Raw genomic sequence first — 24,160 nt, forward strand, 5'->3', positions numbered from 1 at the left:
GAAGATGACCCCTGGCGGCATGAACCACAGGAAAACCAGGTGACTATCTTTGAGGACCGTAGTACATCCTGCGGGCTCTCCTCATTGAAACCACTCTACCAGCGCTGAACCAACAAGTCAGCATGGCCAATTGGGCAAGCTGGGGAAAAAACACCCAGTATCACCTTAATGTTTAGCTCACGGAGAAATAAGCACTCTTTATTATCAACTTGGTCAAAGGTATTGCTGTACCTTCCCTGACTCTGGATTCCCTCACTGGGAGGACAAAGAAATGTCTTTACAGCGCTCATGAGCACAGGACTCCAGGCTGTGGAACAATGTTCCCCTCGAAGCCATCCACATAGCCGTTCCTTCAGGAATCTGTATGTTCTGCCCTGTTCATCTTTTCTCTGCTGTGGAAGAATTGAGTCAACGCTCAGCCTTGTTAGTATTTTCCCCTCAGCTTGCGCTGGACCTGCAGGTTTACATAATTGCTGTGCAGTGTATCTGTTTAACCCCGTGACTTAGACATTTATACATGCTTTTATCTTCAGTATCAGACACAACCATCCTTTAACTTGCCAGAACATGTAGTTCAATAAAATACAATAACATCTTATATAGAGAATTTTTTAAAAATTGTGTTGCCTATTAAAAGAAAAGGAACTGGGAAATGCTTTTATATATAGTTTTAATAACATTCAACTTTCCACAAGTCACCCCACCCCCACCTTGATTTCACAGTGGCTTTGGAAAGAATTTAAATCTGATACCAAATCACAGTATTAAATTTCCAAAGTCCTCAAATTCACCTTTAAATTCCTTTCATCCTTCTCCACTGGATTATGACTTTCATCCAATAGTTCCCCACCCCCCCCAGCTTTGTGGTCCCGAAATCAAGAAAATTCCTCTTTACATTGGACTGATCTCTTGACCAGTAAAATAAAATTTTCCTGGTTATTCTTTTCTAATCATACTGTTATGATTAGTTTGAAATGGAAAGGACCACCCTTCATTTGGACTACAAGAGAAACATTCCCCTTTTTTTAAAAAAAAAATGAAAACAAACAAAATGTAAGGGAATAAGGGGGAATCCTGTCCCAGGCCTGTGTTTATAGGACACAAAGACAAACACTGAAAATTGGGGCTGAGGGCTGGTTGGGGAACAAATAGCCCATCAGTTTTGCTTAAGTATTGCCAAAGAATTGGCTTGAATAATTTTTCATGTGGTTTTGGCTTTGTATAGACAGTTCTGGTGATATTTTCTGAGCACATGAAGCATTTACTCAGAGCCAATTGAGTGTCCTGTCAGCAGTCTACACCAATCATTTATTCAACCATGTTTATTGAACTCCTGCTATGCATCAGGAGAGTATTATGCTGAGTCCTGGGGGAATATCTTGGTGAAGATAGACCCAGTCAATATTATCATGGGCACTAATTAACCTACTCTTATGCTCTGTAGAGAGAAAAGTCTTTTTCATAAATGGCTATAGTTGTTTAATAAGTAATGGTTTTAAAAACACGTGGTTTATAGCAAGGAGGTGGCTAGTATCTCGGTGGACTCTGATGGTAAGATAGCAAACTGCTGAATAAAAGTGAGTTTTCTTTTTTTTTTTAATATATTATATTGCTGTTTTACAGAGAGGAAGGGAGAAGGATAGAGAGTTAGAAACATCGATGAGAGAGAAACATCGATCAGCTGCCTCCTGCACACGTCCTACCGGGGATGTGCCCACAACCAAGGTACATGCCCTTGACCGGAATCGAACCTGGGACCCTTCAGTCCGCAGGTCGACACTCTATCCACTGAGCCCTAGGTTAGGACAGTGGTCGGCAAACTCATTAGTCAACAGAGTGGCAAACCGCGGCTCACAAGCCGCATGTGGCTCGCGAGCCGCGGTTTGCCGACCACTGGGCTAGGGCTAAAAGTGAGTTTTCAATACTCAGCTCACATCCAACGTGCTACATGAAATATGGGCAACTCCCACTGATTTGAGTAAAACGGAAAGCAACTGAGATGTAGCTAAGAACATGTCAAATAACAGCAACAACAAAACCCAAAACCACATTTCCTGCTTTTGCAGTTGCATTTAAATCCATATGGACATTTTTAAGTGTCTAGGAATGCATTTCAAATGGAATTCTGTAGTCACCCTGTGAAGAGGTGACTCTGGAGGTGCGGGCTGTTTCCCAGTTTTCTACTCCTGCCCCTGCTCGGGCAGCACCTCCAACCATATCCATCCCAGGACTAGGCTGTCCCTGCCCTGATTAAGACCAAGTGCCCATGTACAAATCTTGCCTAAAGTAGGAAGTCACTTAAAAGTCTCGTTTTCAAAGGCTTGCTGAGCAAGCAAAATAAACAGAGAAGTTTATTGAATTAGTAAGGTTGAAATTAAGCAAATTAGTCCCCAACTCTTAATAGTAGATACCCAAGATGTCAAAGCAAAGGTCAGTGTCAATAATATTAAAGCAAGGCTGGCTGTGCTCACCACACATGAATAATCCAGTGACACAGATTAAACTGCTTCTAAGCTCCTGGATCCTAAAGTCTCCATGAAAGACGATGTATTTTTCTTTTCTTTTCTCTTTTTTTGTTGTTAATCCTCACCAGAGGATATTTTTACCATGGATTGTTAGAGAGAGGGAAAGACAGAGAGAAACATCGATGTGAGAGAAACACATCAACTGGTTGCCTCCTTGCACGAGCCCTGAGCAGAGCCCAGGCCAGAGAGGAGGATGCAGTCAAAGTATGAGCCCTGGACCAGAATCGAACCCAGGACCCTTTGGTCCACAGGCCAATGCTCTATCCACTGAGCCAGACTGGCGAGGGCCAATGTATTTCTTTTTAAATCTTTCTCTCTCTGAGTATTCTAGATTGGGAACTGGAAAAAGTTTTGCTATTAAATAATATTAAAAAGAATATGGATGATGATGATAATGATTTCTCTGCCTGGTCCAGTGTCAAGTGGAGAAACACACTGTTTGCTTCGCTCACTTCACCAGCCCCGTGCGTTTCCTTCCACCCACATTTTTGCTGTAAGCTCACAGGCATTCTCTACGAGAAATGGTTTGCACTCACACAGTGTGTAATTCCATCCATAAAGAAGCCCAGCTCCCTGCAGAAGCCTGGGTTCGCCCTGGTTGAGATGTACTGATGACGCCTCAGATTGTACCCTCTCTCTTGATTGAAAGCAGAAGGACCTCCCCTCCTGCCTGGCCTCCTTACTTAAGAACAGTGTCGATCCATTTCCTGTTCCCCTCTGCTAATTCATAACAGGACAGACACGAGATCAGAATGACGGACCCTGCATTTCGGCACCTCCTTGGAGCAGTGTTGATGGGAATAAGTGTTTGCAGACTGCAGGTTCCTGTTCAGGCTACCAGAGGATGGCTTTTCAATTCTTAGTTAACCAGTTCCAGCCCAGAAAAGGGCCACTGTACACCAGCACCCTTCAATACTGTCCTTGTTTCATTTCTCCCCTTGAAGTAATGGCCACCCAACCATTATCACTCCCAATTTAGGAAAAAATATGGGGCACCTCATCTGGGTTTCAAATGAGATGCAATTGTCCCTTTGTTCTGCTGAAACCCATCAGAATCCTGTCCAAATGGGAGGGGGGTGGTCTCAGGTTACCATGAGGAATGTGTTTTCAGGAGTGTTAGTTCTGAAATTAAAAAATGTAATAATCATTACGTGGAGAGCCAATAATTATAAGCATTTCCTCTTGGAATCACAGAGAAAAAAAATACAAGAAACAACCTCAAGAAAAAAAAGTATCATTGAATTTCTGTTTGGTATATTAAGGCACCTGGTTGGGGCCTATAGCCACACTTCCTTTGAATGTTGCTGCGTTTTAACATCATTTTAACCCTGATTGAATCTGCCACACTGTTTTGCTAAAAGTAGTGCTGAGTTTGTTGACTTTTTTTCTTCTTAAAGTGGAACACTCTTTAACAGAAACATAGCTGAAATTATTTGCCAAAAGTGCAACGTTATATATTGTCAAGTACATTCTCACCTTTAAATGACCATTGATTCTAGTTAGAAAAGTCAAGATGGGTGGGGAGAGATTAACCAAAGAACTTATATGCATATATGAATAACCCATGAACACAGACAATAGTGCAGTGAAGGCCTGGGGAGGGGGCGGGAGCAGGGTAAATGGGATCAATGGGGGACGAAGGGGACATCTGTTATACTTTCACCAATAAAGATACATTTTTAAAAATTTAAGGCAGAAACTAGGGAGGAAAAGATTCAATAGGAAAATGAACTCCCTGTGGGCAATTACAGGCACCCTGTATGGATGATCATGTGTATCATAGAATCTGCACTTAAAAACACCACATGCCTAGTGCTTCACTGACAACTATTTTAAACTTAGGTTATTTTCCACTGCATATTCTTGCCTTTTCCACCAGGTCCAAGCACAGGGCCCCAAAGGCCAGGCAGTTTAATCTGCTCAATTCAAAAAAGCCTTAGCTTTGCTTCTGCTGCTTTATGCGCACAACATAAATATATGAAAGACCAAGCGAGATCCCTAAGTAGAGGCTATTTGCCTGCCAAGCTGGGGTGTTCGAAAATGCTGCTCTCTCTGCCTTCAGGGTTCACTCTCTGAATCTCTGTCGGCCTTCAACGGGACTGATCAGGCTGGTAGCCGGAGTTGCCCTGGCTGAGAGAGCAGCAGAACATGAAGGCTGCTTGTAGAGCAATTTCCTTCCACAGCTCTGTCCTGGCTGTTTCATCAAAAGCTCAAACATCTGAATTAAACCTTTAAAACTCCCCAGAATTCTGCTCTGGAAGAAACCCAGGACATTGCTTTTGGATTCTCAGACTAAAAAGTCACACCTCTTCTCTACCTTCTTTGCCCTCACACTGGGCTAAGCACAGAGGTGGGTCCTGCTAGGACCGTGGTCGGCAAACTGCGGCTCACGAGCCACATGCGGCTCTTCGGCCCCTTGAGTGTGGCTCTTCCACAAAATACCACGGCCTGGGCAAGTCTATTTTGAAGAAGTGGCATTAGAAGAAGTTTAAGTTTAAAAAATTTGGCTCTCAAAAGAAATTTCAATTGTACTGTTGATATTTGGCTCTGTGGACTAATGAGTTTGCCGACCACTGTGCTAGGACATCCAGCTCGGAGAAAATCAAGCTTAGGAATGTGATGGAAGGAAGGAAAGATAACTAACATTTACTGAACATTTCTATGTGTGCTTGGCCCTGCGTGGGCTATCGCATGAGAGCCTCAGAAAAACTCAAAAGTAAGTGTTTTTATTCTTACTTTGAAAGAGTAAAAGCCAAGATGAGAGCAGGAAAACAACTTTCCGCAGGCCAAATATTAGTGGCAAAGCACGAATTCACATTGATCTCGGCCCCACTTCAGGCAGTCACTCAAGTCATGGCACCCGAGAAGTGCACAGAGGAAGAGGCCTAAATAACATGTAGTGGAGCCGCTGGCTTGGGGGCTGTGGAATGGAGGCTCAGGTGATTCATCGAAGGCTAGCATACCCAAGACCAGATCTGGTTGACCTTGCCATGGTCCCTAAGCAGAGAGCACCATTTAAGGACAAAGGTGCTTTTTAAGAAATGTGTCCTGCTAACCCCAAGTGTGCTCGCACCACACCGCTTTCCTGAATCTTGCTGCTAAAATTTCCAAACTGGGCTTATTTTCCTTTATAAATGAACTTGATAGCTTATGGCCAATGAGAATTTCGATAACCCTCCATAGTTAGGACCTGAGATTTGGAAAGGGAACCATGTACCTATAGTAACTTTTAACTCCTTCAACGTATGGTGATGGTGATGGTGATGATGATGATTTATGTGGCATTTATGTAGAAATCCACTTGGCTTTATGGAGAGTTTACAAAGCTTGTTGTCTCCTAAAACTCTGTGACACCCACTATTTATTTTATTCCCAATAGAAATTATGAGGAAAAAAATTACAGCAAGAAAAACCTTGGTATTCATACCATTTTTGTGGGATCTAAATTTCTCCTTTAATTTGATAATATACGCTGGAATCCGCTAAAAGTAAGAGAGCAGATGGAAATGTGCTTAGAGCAGAGGAAAAAGAGGACAGGCAGAGATGGACAGCAGATCTAATGGGATATTTGAATGAAAATTTGAATACAGGAGAACTAGGCCCCAAACTAATTCCTTATAAATATCAGAATTTAGTAAATTCATGGAAGGAGAACCCAGGGCCAGCTGCAGGAGATTAAATATGGCTCAGTAAGATAGAGACAGGGAGGTGGGACAGATAGAACCTTTAGAGAAACGGCATAAAAACTTCAGTTCCGGAAAAGGATATGCATGGTAGCTCACACCAGGGTCTCTGGGGACCCTTCATGTGCACACATGCCAAGAGTGCCCTCTATTGTCTGCCAGGAATACCAGGGAGCTTCGGGAAGCCCTTGCCTGCTAGAGATTTTACTTTTTTGCCCACAGGGTATTTTCCCACACCTGGCAAAGGGTCTGCAATATGGTTTATGCCTCAGAATGAGGGTTTAATGAATCCTTTGCCAAATATTAGAGTTTGAAGAATCCTTGACAATTCTCGTGTAATTCTCCATATCCAGATGGGAAGAGACAGGCTGACAACGGGAAACTATCTCACTTAAGAGCATGTTGCGTTGGTGATGGACCCGGGACTCCAAGTACAGTGCCACCTCTTACACAGCCTCCTAAGCCTGACTTTTTCCTCCTTTATCCTTTTCAAAAATTGATAATACGCCCTGGCAGGTGTGGCTCAGTTGGTTGGGCATCATCTTGTGCATCAAAAGGTTGCTAGTTCGATTCCCGGTCAGGGCACAGGCTGGGTTGCAGGCTCAATTTCTTGTGTGTGTGTGTGTGGGGGGGGGGGGGGGGGGTGGTCATGGTGATGGTAGGGGCATGCAAGAGGCAGTCTATAAATGTTTTACTCTCACATTGATGTTTCTCTTTCTCTCTCCCTCTCCCTTTCTTCCTCTCTAAAAATCAATAAAAATTATTTTAAAAAATGGATGATAACCTTGTGAAACAGAATAATAAGCTCATGAAATGCTTGACTAGAAGGAACCTCAGAGCTAATATCTCAAACATCCATACTTTATTAAGAGGAAACTGGACTCCAGATTATTTCCTGACAAATATCAGAATTGAGCAAATTCATGGAAGGAGAACCCAGGGCCAAGTGGAGGCTTGGCCACTTACCAAGGCCACTCAAGGAAGAGGATGGACCCAGGACTCCAAGTTCAATCACTTAAATGAGGAAATGGTTGCAAACTGCAAAGCACGCACAGTAGGGATTCAAGTATTTGTTTCTCCCGCTTTGTGTTCTCTGGAAGGCTGAGCCGGTACCTCAATTAACTGACAAAGATCATTCTTTATCCTGGGTCATAAAGATGACCCACATCTCCTTTCTCCCTGTTTTATTTTCCTCACAGACGTCTCTAGACACGTCTGTAACGGACAGGGTTTAGATGCACAAGTCCAAGTCCTTTCTGTACCAGAGGCACTTTGCAGACGGTTTCCTGCGGAAGCAGATTTCAGACCCTGGGTTTTTCATGTGATCTTCAGAATACCCACATTACAAAGAAAACCCACTTGAGAAACTGGAGCTGCCCAAGCCTGTGGCTGGTTCCCCCACTCATTTCCCTCCCTGTGCCATTTGCTAAAAGTGATACAGGTGGGTGGAAGTCGGGTGAGGCCTGCCTCTCAGAAGTAACCAAAGATGCCCGCACACCTCCGTGGATCACTCGGCCTATTCTTCCCGGGGATGCCAAATGCAGTCGGGTGTGAGGCCTGGGCTTGTAGGGAGACCCAAATATTTTCTTGGAAAGTAATCTTAGTTTATTAGAGGTCCTTGTTTCAATTCAGAGTATAGATTTTTGAATGCGTTTGCTGACAGATTGACCTGGACTATGTTTTCCTCTTATTCAGGGAGCGATCGATCTTTATCAAAAGGATTTGTTGACTGACGGGCTTTCACGGTTCTAATGTGTTGTTTGATACTTTTAGGAGACATATGCCCCTTTGTATAATGAAATTATCTGATAAAGGAGGGAATGAAGCTCAGGTTTTCAGAAGCATCTCAGCTCTTGGCTGCCTTGGTGACTGGCAGGGAATTTTGTTTTTATTTGCCTGTGATGGAAACCTTACAACCGCTGGTGAGAATGTTTTCGAATATTCAAGTTTCTAGACCATAGACTGTTTCCAGGCCTAGGGGCCTGTACTAAACCAAGATTGTGTTTCCCCCAGGTAAGTACTTCCAGACACTCTATCCTCTGTCTTTGCAACCCTCTTCTCCTCATTACTGTACTATGTAACACTAGACGTGCATTATATTCCACATAAAAAGCCATTTCTGTAGCATCTTGTCATCGTTTCATCGACGCCACTTTGAAGCCGTGTTGAGTTCTGAACTCAGAGCCTAACAGCAATGGCTCAAGTGCACCTCGCCGTATTATTTACCCAGATGGGGTTAATTGTTGGATAAAAGAATGGTCCCTTTCAGCTTACCTTTTCGCAATCTCTCTCATACTGGTTATGGAAGACAGGGAAGTCTATGATAAATATCAAACTTTCTAATCAGAAACGAGTCCAGTTGTATTTGAAATCTTGAACTTAATCCAGAATCAGGAAATGTAGCCACTTGTGTTACTGTTGCTGAAAGAAGAAAATGACCTTTTTATTGTAGCTGACATTCACTATTGTGCTTGGGAGCTAAGGGGAACGGAGCAAGTAAACGTAAAGGCTTAAGTAGGTTTTTCCTTCTAACAGGAAGGGTACAACTTGAGGTGCTGCCTTTATATTTTCAAGAATTTTTTTTTTTTTTAAGAGTGAAGCCTGCACTGGCCTAAAAATGTATCTTTACTTAAAACATGATGTCAAATCCCTTTAGGCTTCTGATTTCACTATGGCTAAATGGGTACTCTACCAGCTTTATTGATTGAATGAGGTATAGCTTGCAAAGAGTAAATTTCAAAAATCTTAATTGTATAGGTCAGTGGTTGGCAAACTCATTAGTCAACAGAGCCGCAGTTTGCTGACCACTGGTATAGGTTGACAAATTTTTTACATATATATATATATATATATATATATATATATATATAAAACCACTGTCTAGTCTAGATCAAGAACATTTCTACTACCCAATAGGATTTCAGTTCTCTGTCAGTCAGTGCCCTCAAAGGTAACTACTCTTCTAATTTCTATCACCGTGCGTCAGATTTGTTCATTTAAAATGTTTATGTCAATGCAATTATATAGGATGTACTTGCTTGCTCCTGACTGACTTTTTTTCTTACTCAGAATAATGTTCTGTCAATGAAATCATTCTTTTCTGGCTGGATTTATTTTATACTCAGAATGTTGTACTATGTTGCATGTGTCACACCGCTAGCTTTACAGACATTATTTTGGGGGATAATTGTTGAAAAGCAATAGCTTTTCTGAAGAGGGGTTTTTAAGGTATCACTTAAAGAGTGAAGACTTTACTTCTTGTACTTCAGTCTATTGGAGTTGTTGGTCTTACTGTGGTAATATCATAAAGAGGTTCAGGGAGGGTTTTATGTGTGTGCATGTAGATATCTAAAATCTAAATCTAGATCTATTAAATCCGAGAGAGACTTTTCCCATGGAGCTTGTATTCTAGTTGGGGGACATAGACAATAACAATGTAAATGAGTAAGTAAATTAGTGGATAAAATTCATTTCAGATAGTGGTCAGTGCTAAGAAGACAAGAGCAATGGTAGAGTTGGGACTATGTTAGGCGGAGGTCAAAGGAGCCACTCTGAGGAGGACATCTGAGCAGAGAAGAGGAAGAAGACGGTTGTGCAAAGATCTGGGGACAAATGTGTTCTAGGCCTGAGGCATATAGCGAGTGCATGAGCCTGAGGCAGAAACAGGCTGATCTGGTTCAGGGAACAGAGAGGAAGTCATTGTCAGGGCCATTCAACACACTGTGTTGCCCCTGCTGTGCCTCCACTGCCACTCTAAGAATTAATCTCAGAAGAACTCTTGTATCATGATGAATGCTGAGCCCCTGAAGTAAGTGGAGGTCCTGGGTCAGTCAAATGGTTCCTGAGAAGGGAGCAGAGGCCCAAGGCTGGGAAACCTGTCCACCTGCCACGCCTCTCTTCTGGCCCCAGAGGACGCCTTGGGCCCTGAGTCGGTATAAGAACTTGCACAATAGCAGACAAGCCCATTTTGCTCTATTATCTTCCTGCTCCCCCAGGCCAAGCCAGGGCAACTCAGACTACTATTTAGGATTGAGTCAGCTTCCAAGATCATTCAGAGAATGATAAAAACTTGGTGGGAGTCTCCAGGATAAAATGCTCCAGCCCAGACAGATGCCAGTGGCAGATGGGGAAGCCAAGCACAACTCCATGAGGACAGAAAGAACACTGTGAAAGCGGGAGATGGGTTCCCGCAAAGGCAAGAGACCCTTAAAGAGCCACACGCATATACTCAGTGGAAGCAAACAGCCCGGGGCATCTGGAAACCCCAGAAGTGAATCCAGATCAAGGAAATGCCAGAGATGGGGATCCCATACCTCGCAGCAAAGATAAGGCCTATTGGAAAGAGTCTGCTGTAAGGCCACAGCAGCTATTCTGGAATTCTCAAGGAGCCTTCAGTCCAGGAGTCTTACACCATCACATACCGGTCACTTGACCTTAAATAAGTCACTGACTATAGAGAACAGAGCTGCAGTTAAGAGCAAACAAGGATCCTGGAACTGGACTCGGGGCCTGGATCTAATGCACAAGCTCTGTTGTTGTATTTAGCAAGTCACATAAGCACTAGAATGGTCCATTTTCTCATTCATAGTATGGGTATCAGAGTGCCTGTACCTACCAGAGCATAGGGCAACATTGCTCAATAGGACTTGGGCAGTGATGGTGATGTCCTACACCTCTGTAGTTCAAGACAGTAGCCACTAGCCACATATAGCTATTGAGCAAGCACTCAAAATGTGGTTACTGTGACAGGGAAACTGAATTTTAAATTTTATTTTATTTGAATTCGTTCTCATGTAAATGGCCACACATAACCAGTTATTACTTATTGGAAAGTACAGTTCATCTAGAGAGTAAATGAGATGATTTCTTTTATCACTGTGTCTGGCGTCAGGGCATGATAGCTACTAGCTAATACTGTTATTAAGCTTCTTATAACCTCAGTTTCCTCATCCATGAAATGGGGTTAAAGATAGCACCCACCTCAGAAGATGGTTGGGAGGATTCAATAAAACATCATGGTTGAGGCAATGAGCACAGCGCTTGGCACAGAGCAGGTGTGAGTCCCTTTCGGATTCCATTTAACGTTCTTTGGCCCTACTGAAATAACTGCAAGTATGTACATTGAGAACCTACAGTGAGATTGTTGGCAAGCAATTAGAAGATTGTTCATGCTGGCTTTGGCTGGGAAGAAAAAGGCTGCTTGAGCAAGAAAGAAAAAAGGCAGTGATATGTGCCTCCGAGGGTTTCACAAATATGCATTTGGCAAAAACCTGACTGTCCAGACAGGTCACAAACCACTAAGCAACGCACCTGCTAGACAACAGGGACTGTTATTGCTGTTATAAAGATATGATTTATGAGTCATCCATGCCCCAGGCGAAGATTCCCTTATAGCAGACCTATTGTCCAGACTAGTCATCGGCCCTCCAACTGGAGGAATGACGGCACTGATTGAAGAGACAGCAGGGTAGGCTATGGAATTAAACACCGCCCTTGACCCTGTGGTCACTGGAAGGCTGAGATGCGGGACGTGAAAAGATGCTGTGTTGTAGTTACTTATCCAGATGTTGCAAAATGGCTAATGCGACAGAAGAAACTGGAACAAATTGCAGGTGTGTTGGTCTGTAAAGGAGTGGCAGCTTTGGCCTTCTAACAGCAAGGTGGGGGAGGTCCAAGCAATGTCTTATCTGTGAGAGGTCAGAAAAAGAGAAAAGATACCATCAGAGGAGCAGTTTGAGAGAAGCAGTTTTGCCCTTCCCCCAGATTGTTCCCAGTATCTGCTCACTGGTTCTTGGAATTTCAGCTAAAGACTGGTTTCTTTCAGTTGAAGATGCCCTCTTGATATTAGATTTGATTGCAATTAAAATTTTTTAACTTTTGGGCTGTGGTATCTTCAAATCTTGTAAGTTATTGACTAAGTTTTCAGATTCTTCCTGAAAAATAGGGGGAAGTGGGGCAATAGCCTACCAGCATGGAGTCATTGAAGAGATTTATGTCATGGAGCGATGATGTTTGTTATGAGGATGATAGAAATGTGTTGAAAGGGGGAGGTTTCCTGAAGATTCTAAGGCTCAAATAAACAGCAAAGTCCTTAAAAAAAGGAAGGGTTTTTCTACTATGGCTGTACATATTTATTTCCTGACAGTGACCAAAATGCTGTAATAGCCACACCAGAGCTTTTTTGAGGAAAGAATTTGAATCGCCTTCTCCTTCTCTTCCATCGTTATCAACATCATCATCATCATCATCATCATCATCCACTATGCAGCAGACAGTCTGCTAGGTGATGTACAAACTTGTAATTTATAATCCTCATAGCAATTGTACAACATAGCTATTGTTAGTCCAGTTTCACAGATGAGGAAACTGAGGCTCAGAAGATATAACTGAATAAATCAAGGACAGAACTAGGATTAAAATCCTGGTATCTCCTACATATGCCTGTAGTCTCTAATATCCAGCACTCTGCTTGCTGTAGGTACCTAATGTGACTAATGTGAGTGAAAAACTGAATTTATTTGTTATCTATCTATCTACTTATTTATTTATTTTGTATTGATTTCATAGAGGAAGGGAGAGGGAGAGAGAGACAGAAACATCAATGAGAGAGAATCATTGATCAGCTGCCTCCTGCTTGCCCCCTACTGGGGATTGAACCCGCAACCTGTGTATGTGCCCTGACTGGGAATGGAACCATGTTCTCTTGGTTCATAGGTCAACACTCAACCACTGAGCCACACTGGCCAGGCTGAAATTTTTTATTTCATGTTAACTAATTAAAATTTAACTTTAAATAGCCACATGTGAACAGTGGCTACCTTATTCAACTCAGCACAGCTCTTGGGACTAAATGAGATGTCTTTTATCACTGTGCCTGGCTTTATCACCTAGTTAGTGCTTGACTAGACTGAAAGCTGCTAGATCTTCATTATGTTCTGATTTCTAGAATTTATTAAATACAATTATGGAAAATTTCACCCCAAACAACCATTACTTCAATAACTCAATCAAAACCAGGTATAATCTACACTAATAAGAGAGTAAGATCCAAATTGAGCATACCTTCACAACGCCCACCAGCCCATCAGGAGTATGCAAATTAACCCAACAAAGATGGTGGGTTAATTTGCATACTCAGGCACCCACCAGCTGGGGGTGGGGCAGGACACTTGCGTTGTCGCCATGGCGATGACGCAGGCGTTCCGCACTGCCCCAGCCGCTCTGGGCCTCTGGGCAGCATGTGAAGGCGGGAAGGCGGGAAGGCGGCTCCGGCCGGAGTGAAGGCGGTGCCGGCAGTCAGGGGAAGGAAGGCCCATTCTTGCACGAATCTTCGTGCATCGGGCCTCTAGTAAATAATAAGCTGCTCCAGTTCTGTGGCTTTTCATTCTCTCACACTGGCTTACCTCTCCTCTTTCCTGGTTCAAATTAGTAACTTATTTGCAGCAGCTGTAAACTCTGTGGTGTTCAAACCAAAAAATTTCCCTAGAATTGAAAAAAACGGTTTTAGGTGAGATATGATAGTGATATGACGACACACTAAGCAAAACACAACTTGCAGATATTTAGGAATAACTGTATTGGCGTAGTAATTTGTGACTTCGATACTTTCAAATACTTAAACCATTCAGCAGCTTGCATTGCATTTTCTACCCACCCCCATATCCACCAACCTTTTTAAACCTTTATTTCACTGGTGTCTTCCTGCTATAGATTGAATATTTGTGTCCCCCGCCCCCCAATTTATATGTTAAATGCTAACACTTAATCTGATAGTAGCTGAAGTGGGCCTTCCAGAGGTGATCAGGTCATGGGGGTGGAGCCTTCATGAAAGTTCCCTTGCCTCCCCCCACCTCCCTGCCTGTGCAAACATAGATGGCCACCCATGAACTAAGTGGGCTCTCACCAAATACTGAAACTGCTCCTGCCTTCATTGTGGACTTCCCGGCCTCCTGTGAGAAGTGAATTTCTGTTGCTCACAAGCCAACCAGTTTATGATATTTTGTTCTAGTAGCCCGAGCTCACTGAGACACTTCTTTATGGAACTTTTCCTATAGGCCACTTCATATAGTGAAGGATCAAGTCAAACTTTAACCATACCACACCAAAATGGGAGACATCTGTCAGACTCTCAACAATAAAAATGAATTTAAAAGTAAGTGAAAAATAAAATTACTAACAGCCTCATTAAAGAGAAACATTAAGATAGAATTTTATATTGAATTGCTCTTGACCTTACCTTTGTAGACAGCACTAAAATATTTACAATAGAGAACAAATTATACAGACAGTCTGTGTGTCCCAATAGACAAGCAGACACAGACAGAGAGACAATTCTGAGTCTGCCAGACTCAAGACAGATTGCTTCTACTGATTCAGCTGCCCAAGCACCTGGATGGGTCAGCGCTGACTTTCTTGGACGCTTGTCTGCCAGGAGGATGAAACTGTGACCCACCACGCACAGATCGCCTGGTTCTGTTGTTAACTGCCAGGCTCCCCTATGCATTGACTATACCATAAATTTCTCACTGCTGTTGTTTGTTAATCTACAAAGGGGTAGAAATGCTCTTCTTAACTACTGCTCAGATTTTGAGGTTTGTCCTTTTTCTTACACTTCAGGCCATTCGTTCCAAATCATTTATTCTATTTAGTATCATGATATTACAAGTGGTAAGTGCTCTTGCATGTATTATCTCATTTGGTCTCTCAAAAACGTGCCTGCTGGGGTGGTTCAATGGTTGAGCATTGACCTATGAACCAGGAAATCATAGATCGATTCCTGGTCAGGGCACAGGCCCTGGTTGCGGGCTCTATCCCCCGAAGGTGGCATTCAAGGGGCTATCCTTCTCCCTTCCTCTCTCTCTAAAAATCAATAAAAACATACTTAAAAAAACATGTCAATGATGTATAATTATTATACATTTTTCAGATGAAGAGGCAAAATAACTTGCATTCATTTATTTAACTAAACACACGTCCTGTGTCTATTGTATGCTAGGCAGTTAACTCACTGCTTGCCCCACAATACCTCCTTTAATTTCAGAACCATCTGAAGGTGGATTTTATACTCTTTATTTAAAAGAACTGATGCTGAGAGAATTCCTATAGCATTCCTACTATCAACCATAGTGAGCTAGAATGCTAGAATTCATGGAATCCATGTCTGTCTAACTTCAAAGACCATGGTCTATTTATATTGCCAGATATGAGGTGGAAGAAATATAGTAGTATTTTTTTAACCATTCCTTTACTTAAATAAATATTATACCTAAAAACTCCTGCAGGGGTTTCTCTCCCAGTGTCTAACAATGTTCTAATCTTATTCTATGATAATTCGGATTTAACCCATTATTTCTTTATAATTACTTTAATTCAGTTCAATATTTCAATAAACTTTGTAAACTGTGAACCAAACAGAGGCTAAGATTGGACTTAGAGTTTATTATTTGAGACTGTATAGCTCAAATCATACTAAATTAAGATTAAGGCCAAACTGCATCATCCAGATGTTAAGAAGGCCATCAACTGAGTGATAAAGACCAGAAGTTCCTACAAACCTCTAAGAGCAACTGGATACAGATAACAAATTTGGCCGCCAGCCTGTCCTTCAAAGTAGCTGGCAGCGTTGTCCTTTCCCTGCCCTTCCCTCTGCCAGATGAGGCCCTTACCCCTCCCCTTTGGGCCATTGCAGGAGCCCTGGAGGTTACCCTGTCCCTGGTCTTGGCACCCCAGGAGTGTTGACTTTGCCGGTGTTTGGTGAAATGCTCTTCTTAACCTGTATACTTCAGATCAAGAACTCATGAAGCAAAAACTCTGAGTTACACAGCTGGGGGGGTGGGAGGAGGGGGTTGGAGTGGGTGGGCACCACCACCATGTAGGGAAAGGGAAGGAAGGTTTGTGGCTTGGACCCTTCCTCAGCTTATATACTAAAAGCCTAATATGTTAAGTGTCCAACATTCGTTTGACCATTTGACCAGTTGCTATGATGTGCATTGACCACCAGGAGGCAGATGCTCCGACCGTTAGGTTAGCTTGCTGCTGGGGTCCGGCCGATCGGGACTGGGAGAGATGGGCTGGACATGCCCTGGAGCCCTCCTGCGGTCCCTTCCCAGCCCTGATCATGCACTGGTGGGGTCCCTCGGCCTGGCCTGCACGGGGGATGTCCGCAGGCCAGGCCGAGAGACCCCATACCAGGCCTCTAGTACTAAAATAACTATCTTTTCATCTGCTTTGTGGATTGAGGTTCCCTGTCACATTTATTTTGCAAAAAGAAAGGTTTGACGGCCCCCAGCCTTCTGAATCATGTGTAGACATCTTCATTTGGCCCTCAAGGCCCTCCCTTATCAGCACCTTTTCCCATAGTCATCAGTTAGCCACACGGTGATGTGGCTGATATTCCTTTGTAGCTCATGAGAATTATTTTCTATATTTTGGGCTATATCTGACCACTTACCTCCTACTATCCTTTGCTCAGGGGCTATCTCCCTGGCAGCCAAGCAGGTTCTTAATGGTCCATAAGCTACTGTGGTCAGTCAGGCTTATGTCAGAGTTTTGCTTATACAATTCCCCAACTGGTGTGTTTGCCAAAGTGATTTGCTAACTCCAGTCTTTCTCTTAAGGACCTACTTCTACTGGGTTTCTTAGTTCAAATTCCCTGTAAGAGTTAAGTGGTGGTATATATCCATTGAATTGGTAGGATATAAGTCTTGTATTCATTCTGATCTAATCATCTTTGGCCAGCAGATAGTCATGTGCTATAAAAATGGAACTTAGGCTTGTCCCTTTATAGGAGCAATAGGGAAAAGAAGTTCCTGGGATAGGACAGTATTGGCAAGGTAGATATTCAGGACATCCTATCTAATAAAAGAGTAATATGCAAATTAACCACCACTCTGTAACACCCAAAAGCCATGCCCACCAGCCAATCAGGAGTGAGTATGCAAATTAACCCAACCAAGATGGCTGTGGCCACGAAGAGAGCAGGAGGCTTGGGTTTCCCTGGCAATGGAGGAAGCCAAGCTTTCCACACACCCTGGCAGGCCCAGGCCTTCACTCAAGGCTACAAAGTTTCAATTATAGAAGATAAATAAATCCCAACAAAAATGGCTGTGGCCACGGAGCAAGCAGGAGGTTTGGCTCCACTCAAGGCTACAAAGTTTCAATTATAGAAGATAAATAAATCCCAAAAAAATGGCTGCGGCCATGGAGCAGGAGGCTTGGCTCCGCTCAAGGCTACAAAGTTTCAATTATAGAAGATAAATAAATCCCAGATACCAGGGCCTCCGCTTGGGTCACCAGGGGGCGTGGCTGGCCTGCAAACCACCACAGGCCCCTCGCCCAGGCCGTCCCACATCCCAAGGGAACCCCCACCCTGATCCAGGACACCCTTCAGGGCAAACCAGTCGGCCCCCACCTATACACCAGGCCTCTATCCTATCTAATAAAAGAGTAATATGCAAATTGACCATCACTCCAACACACAAGATGGCTACCCCTATGTGGTCAAAGATCCTGCACCCATGTGGACACAAGATGGCCACCACAAGATGGCCACCAGGGGAGGGCAGTTGGGAGGGACCAGGCCTGCAAGGGAGGGCAGTTAGGGGCGATCAAGCCTGCAGGTTAGGGCAGTTAGGGGTGACCAGGCTGGCAGAGGAGGGAAGTTAGGGGCAACCCAGCCTGCAGGGAAGGGCATTTGGGGGTGACCAGGCCTGCAGGGGAGGGCAGTTAGGGGCAAACAGACTGGCAGGGGAGTGATTAGGGGGTGATCAGGCTGGCAGGCAGAAGCAGTTAGGGGCAATCAGGAAGGCAGGCAGGCGAGCAGTTGGGAGCCAGCAGTCCTGGATTGTGAGAGGAATGTCCGACAGCCCGTTTAGGCCCGATCCTACCGGGATCGGGCCTAAAGGGACAGTTGGATATCCCTCGAGGGGTCCCAGATTGGAGAGGGTGCAGGCTGGGCTGAGGGACACCCCCCCCCATGCACGAAATTTGTGCACCGGGCCTCTAGTATCTACTATATAACCCTATAAATCCCAATTGCCTTTATGCTTGTTTGCCCACCCCACTATTCTAAACTGTCTTTTGATTTAGGGTTTGTATCCTGCTCGTGGTTGCATTCCTGGCATCTAGCCTGAGCCTGGTGTATAAGTATTTAATAAATCTGTGTAGAACAAGTGAATAGATAGAGTGATGGGTAGAGAGGTGGACAAATTTGAGGACTGGATCGATGGAGACAATATACCATAGTGTTGAAGAGCATGAGCTCTACAGCCACACAGCTTAGGCTTGACTCCTGGCTCCGCTGCTGACTGTGGCAAGTTACTTAAATTTTCTTGGCTCAGTTATCACGTCTTAAAACAGGAATAATAATAACACCAACCTGTGATATTTAAAATGAGTTAATTCATTAAAAAACACATAGAACAGCATCTGCACCTGGCATATGGTAACTGCGCCGTCATTTTTGTTATCACTATATTATTATATTATTACTATTATTACTATATTACTATTATTTAATATTACTATTATTATTGATGGCCAAGATCTTAAGGCAGGAGGCATATGTAAAGGCCAAGAAGAAAAAAATGATGAAATGGCTTACAAAAATCAGAAACAATCTCAAATGAATGACAAAGGAAGACACAACCGAAAATTGTCCTCAGTATCAGGAGAATTATGAATTTAAACATGCACCCCATTCCTCAGGAAGAAAGGAAATGTTGAGATAGCTCGCGTGGCATTTGGAGAAGGGTCATGGAGGAAAGTGCCTAGAATGTGTTCCAAGAGCCAGTCATTACCTCACAGAACAGGACAGTACAAGTGAAGTCAGGGCTATTATCTGTCCATCAGTTCCCCTTGATGGTCATCAGTATCTCTGGGGGCATTCTAGCATTTAGTGTCTGTTAAGTGCAGAGGATTAAGAATGCAGGTATCAGCAAGGGGACTTGGTTAGAAGAAAGGGCATTCCAGCTATGGAGACTACACAGTGCCTGTCTTGTGAGCCACAGAAGAGGCTTCGGGACAGTGGGTCCAGCTGGAGGAACCCGTGGGGTCCTGAAACCCAGCCCTTACTCCAACTGCTGAGCCCCAAGTTTTGGTACAGGCCTGAGTCAATCTGGAAGAAGGTGCGCCTTCACTAATTGGTCTGCTGGGAGGAGGCATCTTTCTGCAGTCCTCCCGCCCCGCAGAGAGGATGTCTTTTTCCAATTAGCACTGAGGCCCTTCAGTGCTCACAGCAGCCTGACTTGCAACCCTGGGAGGTTTTTAAGCCATTTGCAAAATAAGTTGGTTCTCAGGAAGAGAAGAGATTAATGGGGCCACAGAAAGATGGATGTGAGCTTGGCGCTGCCTCTGCCTCTCTCCACACACGCTGTGGCTAGCAGTGAGGCCAACGGGAATGACCTTGAGTAGAGTTACATATTTTTCACACCTCCTACTAAAACTCAGCAAATGCTTGACTTGCTGTTCCCAGCACAATTTTTCTTCCTGTAAAACGTGTTGGGATTATCGCTTTTAGCCACATATGGGCTGGAAGTACTTTGTAGGAGCCCCACAGGCTGCAACTGTTCAAATCCCCATCCTTGGGAGGGAGCTTGGGGATTCAGGGACCCAAAGTGCCTGTCCAAGAGCTCCCACGTAGAGGCCTGGTTTCTGCTAATTGAGTCCAGTTTTCAAGACTCCATCAAAGCTGCCATCCATTTTGAAAGTCAGGAGGTAAAATACAAGTTTCAACCCCAACACCTTCCCCTTATCCATCTTCTTGAACCATTTCAGGACATTGGGTAACATATGACTTTTTTTCCCCCGTCGATCCTAGATGTTATCTCCTGAAATAGCTCTCGTGGTATGGGAGAAGGGTTTCAAAATATGGAACAGATGCACAGCTGCCACCTGAGATGATGCATTATGAATTCAGAACTGTCATCACCTCCCCCACCACTCCCACCCTCACCCCTAAGCACATATTTGTTCATGTGGTTTACACCTGTGGGATTGTGGGATGCAAGACAGGAATCTGATTACTGTTCGGGAGACAACCCAGTCTCTAAAACAGATTCATGTATCTTTGTTTCCCTGGAGAAGCTTGAAATCTCTTGCCAACTCTTCATGTGGTTCAGCTGGGCTAAAGTTCCAGTCCAATTTTTCTGGAATTTGGTACCAGGGACTAACTCTGAGGCTTTCATACAATCAGTCTTATGATGTCTGTCTATCCCGTTCGTACCCTGCTATGAGTGCAGAGTAAGATTTCAGTGCCTTCGTACATAGATGCTGTTGTGTATTCTGGTTAAAAGGGAAAAGAGAGCTCTCGGCCCAGATCATCTGAGAAAAAAAGACTTTGTTTCACTCTATTTAGGAGAAGAGGGGCTACTTGACATTGTTTGATAAGAAATCTCCTCTAAGTAAGTGCCAGTAGGGAAGAAATGAAAAGAAAGAAAAGCAGAAGTCTGTCCCAAGAGGTTGGTGTGAGCAGAGAAGAGAGGTGTTAAATGTCTGATCAGAGAAAGCCTTCTGCACAAATACAAATTGAAAGGATTTCTGCTTACTGAGAACTTCTCACAAGTTTTAATTGTATGCTGATATATATATTGTATCAATCCACCACATTATAATTTCCATGAGGACAAATATTTGTTTCACTCATGACTGCATTGCTCATGCCTAGAGTAGTACCCAATACATAGTACGTGCTCAATAGATACCGGTAGAATGACAGAATGTTCCCTGAATACAAGCTGCACATCTAAATGACTGGTCTCTGGAATAAACCTCTCATTCCGGCTGTGGATGTGAATGTGGAGCAAACTTGGTATATTTCATTTAGCCTGTGCTCTGTTATACACAAGCTGGTGAGAGGCACTGACCACCACAAAGCCTGCTTTTCCAGTGTGGGCAGGGCAGCCATGCCTCCTCCTCCTGGTGGGGATCGGATCCTGACCCATGGTGGAGCTGGAGCTCTTCTCAAGCTGTTCTAGAGTCTTCACCCCTGGAGGAGAGGCAGAAACTCTTCTATTCCTTGCCCGTGGAATAGAAAGCTGCTATTTCCATCCAGGTGTGCTCCTGGCTGGGTCAGCTGAGGCTCAAGGTTCAGCAGTTGAGCTCACTGAGAGTCCCAAGGCATAACGTCACGTTCCTGACCTCCCTGCAGCACCTTGATCATGCATGGGGCCCTGGTCCTTGTCAATAGGTCATGCCCTTAATCAGTTAGTTTATAAGCCTAGAATTTGGACCCTATCTGTTTGATCATGGCCTCTATCCCAGGTCTCCCTTTCTATTTCTCTATGTCAGAAGGGAGGTTGGTGGGAGGACCATGTCCCAGGAACTCACAAAATAAGTACAAGAGGATCTTGGGTTAGTTCTTCCTCCTTCTCCAATGAGGGAAATCAAACTAGGGGTTTGGATTGGAACGTCCACAAACAGAGGCATCAGAAGTTGGACAAGGGCTTTGACTCAGATGCTCAATTATTGAAGCAATGAAAATGAACGTCTCATCATCACAAACGTACTATCAAAGGGGGCTCCACCCAATCACAAGCTATTTTCCGGACAGAAATTCCAAGGAAAATAGGGAGAAATGCATGTTTTCACCATAAGCCCTGGACACAGAGATGAGCTTTTGATTGACCCTCTGTCTTTCAGTTTGTGTTGAGCTTTGGGTCTCTGTTCTGACTGCCTGATGATGAAGGATTTTTAGTTTGATCTGTTGAGGAAAGCATCTTCTTCTGATAGCAATTATCAGGTCCCCAGGCACCTTGGACCCCATTCCTCACATTTGGGGGCTTCTAGGTGACCAGCCCTCTACATTTCTTATCCTGTGCTCATACCTCAACACATCACACTGCAGATGACTTAAGCTCTCAACACATACTTACACAAATAAGATGTGACCTTAAGGAGGATCCAAATTCTCCAGTCTTCTCCCAGTTCTTCTCACATACAATGGAAGGAATGGGAGATTAGGTGTTACTAGAAGAACTAGACTTGGATCACTGTCTAGATTTACAAGAAACTATTTATTCCTTTCTGGACTTAATAACTGGTATCATTATACATTGCCAGAATCCTCTATCACTGCCTAAGTACTCTGAAAAGGCAGGCTTTTCCTAGATGTAATAAAACAAGAGGAAAATAATAGCAAATATTTTTGCTTCTCTGTCACAAGATTCCAAGAATATTTTTAAAAATTCAAATCACATCTATTTATTAAAAAAACAAAACTAGTATTTTTGTTTTTTGTTTTTTTTGTGTGTGTTTTTTTTAAATATATTTTATTGATATTTCACAGAGAGGAAGGGAGAGGGATAGAGAGCTAGAAACATCGATGAGAGAGAAACATCGATCAGCTGCCTCCTGCACACCTCCCACTGAGGATGTGCCCGCAACCAAGGTACATGCCCTTGACCGGAATCGAACCCGGGACCCTTCAGTCCGCAGGCTGACGCTCTAGCCACTGAGCCAAACCGGTTTCGGCAAGTATTTTTGTTTTGATTTAGTTAAAAATGAAGCACAATTAAGACAAGACCTAAAGAAATTAAAACAAATTCCTTACTCAATTGATCCTTATCTGGTATTAATTGCCCTGGTCCTTCCTAAACTTGAGTGTAACATTGCTCATCGCAATTAGACTCTTTAGAGTCATTGGTTACTGGACCATGTAGATAAACAGGGGAGACGGGGGAGCAATTTGAAGTTAAGAACCTTTGCAGGAAGTTGCTCTCACATTTTCATTGCTTTTCTTCCATCACTGGCATATGAATATCATTGGCATGACTGGTGTAGGCAATTAAAGACTTCACCATTCCCCCTGGATCCTCCACTCTAAGCTTTTTTCTTAGTTCCCCTTTTAGACTAGTTGCTCAGTGCCTTCCACCAGCAGCACTGAACAGCCTAGTCACCTTCTCTCTACTCATATGTGTACACAGCCCCTCCTCGTCTTCTGCAGGAAACTTCCCTGTTGCTCTCCAGCATCTGGTGTAAGCAGGTGGTCTCCATTGCAGCAAGTTCTAGTGTGCACTTGAGATAGAAGACTGCCTTCTTATTTTGAAGTGATCAAATCCTCTCCCTTAGTGCAATTTCAGATTTTATCAGAACATGATTTTAACCCATTAAATCTGAACAAGAAAGGGTTGCTGTGTCACCAATCCAAGGGTCTGGCAAAACTGAGCTAACATGTTATTTAGCCTTATACATACACACTACATAGCAATGCATGTGTACTAGTATGCTGGGATACATGTGTGCAGAATGTTTAAAAACACCTTGAAACTAATAAAAATGTTTAGCCAGCAGCCATATTTCTCACTAGATATCACTGCTGTTGAATAATGCTAATTAGGCAAGGACTAGATTTCAGTTCCCTCATTTATAAAACTGGGGGTTTGAACTAGAGCAGTGATTTTCAAACAATGTTTCTAGAATGACAGGATTTCTGAAGCATATCCTCAGTGGCCATGGAATGGATTAGGTGGATTTGGGGAGCTCAGTGGGCAAGTGTTCCTACTTCATCCTGAGGAATTCTACTTTTTATCTGTTTTATACATAGGACTTCTGGGGAAGATTTAATTAAACCATGCGCTTCATAGCTTAATCAGTTCTTTGACAAACGCTGGCCTAAATTACCTCTAAATTTGTCCTCTTGCTCTAATCTTTCAGAAGACTGATTAAAATGACAGTCCTCATTATGCATCGCTGGTGTAGGCACTGCAAGGTCAGGATGCATTATGGTGCTGGAATGGGGGACTGAGCAGCATTATAGAGCTGGGTTTTAATCAGCAAGGCTTTAAAATCCTAATAAATATTTGGTCCACAGTATAGGCAATATTATACTTACCTAATAAATATTTTTAGTTGTGAGGAAAAGAACATATTGCTGCTGCTCAAGTAGTCCCCCAACACCTCCGGAGTGAATATTTTTATTGTTGTTAACTCTGGAAACCAAACATTTCGGGAACTTCT

The sequence above is a fragment of the Plecotus auritus genome, assembly GCF_963455305.1.
Source record: "Plecotus auritus genome assembly, chromosome: 11".
NCBI lineage: Eukaryota > Metazoa > Chordata > Mammalia > Chiroptera > Vespertilionidae > Plecotus > Plecotus auritus.